The sequence below is a fragment of the Ursus maritimus genome, assembly GCF_017311325.1.
Source record: "Ursus maritimus isolate PB19 chromosome X unlocalized genomic scaffold, ASM1731132v1 scaffold_X1, whole genome shotgun sequence".
In the NCBI taxonomy this organism is placed as follows: domain Eukaryota; kingdom Metazoa; phylum Chordata; class Mammalia; order Carnivora; family Ursidae; genus Ursus; species Ursus maritimus.
Genome location: NW_024423319.1, coordinates 69,161,634 through 69,167,659, shown reverse-complemented (window position 1 = coordinate 69,167,659; position 6,026 = coordinate 69,161,634).

Sequence of the window (6,026 nt, the reverse complement as noted above, 5' to 3'; positions counted from 1 at the left end):
CTCCCTCTTTCTCTGCCCCTCCCCCAAATTGTTCTTTCTCTCCTTCTCTCAAATAAATAAATGAAATCTTTAAAAAAATAAAAATCTTTAAGAATATATATATGTATATATATGTGTATATATATATTTGTGTGTGTATGTGTATGAATTTAAGAAAGAAAACGAACAAAGAAAAACAGAGGCAAACAAACAGACAAAAACCTGGTAGCTTAAATATAAAGAACAAACTCATGGTTACTAGAGGGGACATGGGTTGGGGAATGGATGAAATATGTGAAGGAGATTCAGAGTATATTAATCATGATGAGCACCTAGCAATGTATAGAATTGTTGAATCTCTATATTGTTGACCTAAAACTAATATAATACTCTATGTTAATTATACTAAAATTAAAAGAAAAAAACAACAACAAAATGGAAACCATTTTTTATTTTTTCTTTATTTTGTTTCAAGTTTTTATTAAAATTTCAGTTAGTTAACATACAGTGTAATATTTATTTCAGGAGTAAAATTTAGTGGTTCATCAGTTAAGTTTAACACCCATTGCTCATCACAAGTGCCCTCCATAATACCCATCACCCATCTAAGGTATACCCCTACGTAGCTACCCTTCAGGAGCCTTCAGTTTGTTCTCTATAGTTAAGAGTCCATTCATGGTTTGCCTCTTTTTTGTATCCCATGTTCATCTGTTTCATGTCTTAACTTCCACATATGAGTGAAATCATATGGTATTTGTCTTTCTCTGACTGACTAATTTTGCTTAGCAAAATGTATTATACATTCTAGCTCCATCCATGTCATTGCACATGGCAAAATTTCATTCTTTTTATGGCTGAATAATATTCCATTGTACATATATACCACATCTTCTTGATCCATTCATCTAACAATGGACATTTGGGCTCTTTCCATAGTTTGGCTATTGTTGATAATGTTGCTATAAACATTCAGGTACAGGGACGCCTGGGTGGCTCAATTGATTAAGCATCTCTCTTTGGCTCAGATCATGATCCCAGGGTCCTGGGATTGAGTCCCACATCAGTCTCCTTGCTCCGCAGAGAGCCTGCTTCTCCTCTTGCCTGTTGCTCTCCCTACTTGTGCTCTCTCTCTCTTTCTCTTTCTTTTTTTGTTATTATATATTTTTATTGTATAAATCTTATTGATATATATTTTATTTCATCTATAGTTATTTTTTAAATAATATTTTTTATTATATTATGTTAGTCACCATACAGTACATCCTTAGTTTTTGATGTAAAGTTCCATGATTCATTATTTGTGTATAACACCCAGTGCACCATGCAATACGTGCCTTCCTTAATACCCATCACCAGCCTGTCCCATTCCCCCACCTCTCTCCCCTCTGAAGCCCTCAGTTTGTTTCCCAGAGTCCATAGTCTCTCATGGTTCATTCCCCCTTCTGTTTACCCCCCCTTTCCTCTTCACTTTCTTCTCCTACTGACCTTCCTACTTCTTATGTTCCATAAATGAGTGAAGCCATATGATAATTGTCTTTCCCTGCTTGACTTATTTCGCTTAGCATTATCTCCTCCAGTCCTGTCCATGTTGCAGCAAATGTTGAGAAATCATTCTTTTTGATGGCTGAGTAATATTCCACTGTATATATGGACCACATCTTCTTAATCCCGTCATCTGTTGAAAGGCATCTCAGCTCCTTCCATGATTTAGCTATTGTGAACAATGCTGCTATGGACATTGGGATGCATATGGCCCTTCTCTTCACTACGTCTGTATCTTTGGGGTAAATACCCAGTAGTGCAATTGCTGGATCATAGGGTAGCTCAATTTTTAACTTTTTAAGGGACCTCCACACTGTTTTCCAAAATGGCTGTACCAACTTGCATTCCCACCAACAATGTAGGAGGGATCCCCTTTCTGCACATCCTCTCCAACATTTGTTGTTTCCTGGCTTGTCAATTTTTGCCATTCTAACTGGCATAAGGTGGTATCTCAAGGTGGTTTTGGTTTGAATTTCCCTGATGGTTAATGATTTTGAACATTTTTTCATGTGTCTGTGGGCTGCACAAGTTTGCTTTCCCACCAATAGTGTAAGAGGGTTCCCCTTTCTCCTCATCCTTGCCAACATCTGCTGCTTCCTGTGTTGTTAATTTGAACCATTCTTACAGGTGTGAGGTTATATCTCATCGTGGTTTTGATTTGTGTTTCTCTGATGATGAGTGATATTGAGCATCTTTTCATGTGTCTGTGAGCCATCTGGATTTCTTCATTGGAAAAGCTTCTATTTCTGTCTTCTGCCCATTTCTTAAATGGATTATTTTTATTTGGGGTGTTGATTTTGAAAAGTTCTTTATAGATTTTGCATACTAAACCTTTATCAGATATGTCATTTGCAAATATCTTCTCCCATTCTGTGGATTGTCTCTTTGTTTTGTTGACTGTTTCCTTTGCTGTGCAGAAGCTTTTTATCTTGATGAAGTCCCAATAATTCATTTTTGCTTTTGTTTCTCTTGCTTAAGGAGACATATCTAGTAAGAAGTTGCTGTGGCAGATGTCAGAGGTTGCTGCCTATGTTCTTCTCTAGGATTTTGATGGTTTCCTATGTCACATTTAGGTCTTTCATATATTTTGAATTTATTTTTGTGTATGGTATAAGAAAGTTGTCCAATTTCATTCTATTGTGTGTTGCTGTCCAGTGTTCACAACAGCATTTATTGAAAAGACTGTCTCTTCCTTCTTGGATATTCTTTCCTGCTTTGTTGAAGATTAGTTGACCATACACTTGTAGGTCCATTTTTGGGTTTTGTATTCTGTTCTATTGATCCATGTGTCTGTTTTTGAGCCAATAACACTGCCTTGTTGACTACAGCTTTGTGATATAGCTTGAAGTTCAGAATTGCCATGTCTCCAGCTTTACTTTTCTTTTTCAAGTTTGCTTTCGCTATTCAGGGTGTTTTGTGATTCCATAAAAATTTTAGGATTGTTTGTTCTCACTCTGTGAAAAATACTGGTGGTATTTTGATAAAGATTGCATTAAATGTGTAGATTGTTTTGAGTAGTATAGACATTTTAACAATATTTGTTCTTCCAGTCCTTGAGTATAAAATATTTTTATATTTCTTTGTCTCATCTTCAATTTCTTTCATAAATGTTTAATAGTTTTCAGAGCACAGATGTTTGATTTCTTCGGTTAAGTTTATTCCTAAGTATCTTATGGTTTTTGGTGCAATTGTAAATGGGACCAATTACTTGATTTGTCTTTCTGCTGCTTCATTATTGCTGTGTAGAAATGCAACAGGTTTCTATATATTGGTTTTGTATCTTGTGACTTTACTGAATTTGTGTATCAGTTCTAGCAAGGATTGGGTGGAGTCTTTTGGTTGTATGTATACTCTACATAGAGTACCATGCCATTTGTGAATAGTGAAAGTTTGGCTTCTTCCTTGCTGATTTGGATGACTTTGATTTCTTTTTGTTGTCTGATTGCTGAGGTTAGGACTTCCAGTACGATGTTAAATAACAATGGTGAGAGTGGACATCACTGTCTTGATCCTGACCATAGAGGAAATTCTCTCACTTTTCCCTATTGAGGGTGATATTGGAGCTTTGGGTCTTAAGCATATGGTCTTTATGATGTTAAGGTATGTTCCCACTATCCATACACCATTGAGGTTTTTTTTTTTAATCAAGAATGGATGCTGTACTTTGTCAAATGCTTTTCTGCATCTATTGAGAGGATCACATGGTTTTTATCATTGCTTTTATTAATTACATTGATTGATTTGCAAATATTGAACCACCCTTGCACCCTAGGAATAAATCCCACTTGATCATCATGAATGATTCTTTTAATGTACTATTGGATTTCATTTGCTAATATTTTGTTGAATATTTTTGCACCCATGTTATCAGGAATATTGGCCTGTAATTATCTTTTTTAGTGGAGTCTTTCTCTGGTTTTATAATCAAGATAATTCTGACCTCATAGAATAAGTTTGGAAGTTTTCTTTCCATTTCTATTTTTTTTGGAATATTTTGAGAAGAATAGGTATTAACTCTTCTCTCAATGTTTAGTAGAATTCCCCTGGAAAGCCATTTGACCTTGGACTTCTGTTTGTTAGAAGAGCTTTGATTACTGACTCAATTTCTTCACAGGTTACCAGTCTGTTCAGGTTTTATATATATATTTTTTTAATTTTTAAAAATTTTATTTATTTATTTATTTGACAGAGAGAGAGAGACAGCCAGCAAGAGAAGGAACACAAGCAGGGGGAGTGGGAGAGGAAGAAGCAGGCTCCCAGCAGAGGAGTCTTATGTGGGGCTCTATCCCAGAACACGAGGATCACGCCCTGAGCTGAAGGCAGATGCTTAACGACTGAGCCACCCAGATGCCCCAGGTTTTATATTTTTTTCCTTTTTCAGTTTTGGTAGTTTATATGTTTCTAGGAATTTGTCCATTTCTTCCTTATTACCCAATTTGTTGACATGTAATTGTTCATAATGTTTTGTTATAATTGTGTTTCTGTGGTATTGGTTGTTATTTCTCCTCTCTCATTCATGGTTTTATTTATTTGGATCCTTTTCTTTTTGATAAGTGGTTTATCAATTTTATTGATTCTGTTAAACAACCAGCCCCTGGTTTCATTGATCCATTCTACTGTATTTTTTACTTGTTTCTATATCATGTATTTCTGCTCTAATCTTCATTATTTCCCTTCTTCTTCTGGCTTGAGGCTTCATTTGTTGTTTTTTCTCTAGTTCCTTTAGGTGTAATATTTGAGATTTTTCTTGCTTCTTGAGGTAGGCCTGCATTGCTATATAATTCCCTCTTACGACTACTTTTCTTGCATCCCAAAGGTTTTGGACCATTGTACTTTTATTATCATTTGTTTCCATATATTTTTTAATTTACTCTTTAATTTCTTGGTTGACCCATTCACTGTTTAGTAGAATGTTCTTTAACCTCCATGTATTTGTGGTCCTTCCAAAATTTTTCTTGTGGTTGACTTCAAGTTTCATAGTCTTATGGTCAGAAAATATGCATGATATGATCTCCTTCTTTTTGTACTTGTTGAGGCCTGATTTGTGAGCTATTATGTGATTTATTCTGGAGAATGTCCCATGTGCACTTGAAAATAAAGTGTATTCTGCTGCTTTAGGATGAAATATTCTGAATATATCTGTTAAGTCCATCTGGTCCAGTGTGTCATTCAAAGCCATTGTTTCCTTGTTGATTTTCTCCTTAGATGATCTGTCCATTGACATAAGTGAGGTGATAATATCCCCTAGTCTTGTTGTATTATTATCAATGAGTTCCTTTATATTTGTTATTAATTGTTTTATATATTTGGGTACTCCTATGTTGGTGCATAAATATTTACAATTGTTAGGAATTCTTGTCAGATAGACCACTTTATTATGATATGGTGCCCTTCTTCATCTCTTGGTATAGTCCTTGGTTTAAAACCTAGTTTGTATGATATAAGCATTGCTACTCCAGCTTTCTTTTGATACCCATTAGCATGATTAATGGTTCTTCATCCTCTTACTTTCAATCTGCAGGTGACTTTCGTTCTAAAATGAGTATTTTGTAGGCAGCATATAGATGGGTCTTGTTTTTTTTTTTTTAATCCACCCCACACCCTGTAACTTTTGATTGGATCATTTAGTCTAGTTACATTCAGAGTGATTTTCATAGATATGAATTTAGTGTCATTTTATTCCTTGTTTTGCCATTGTTTCTTCAGATTTTCTCCATTCTTTTCTAGTCTTTTTCCACTCAAGGGGTCCCCTTTAATATTTATTGCAGGGCATGTTTTGTGGCCATGAATTCCTTTAGATTTATTTTTCTGGGAAATTATCTCTCTTTTTATTCAGAATGATAGCTTTGCTGGCTATCTAGTCTGCATATTTTTTGCATTCAGCCCATTGAATATATCATGCTACTCTCTGCTGACCTGCCATATTTCTGTGGAGAAATCTGCTGCTAACTTTATTTATCTTCCCTTGTAAGTGAGGGATTTCTTTTGGTGTTTTTTTTTTTTTT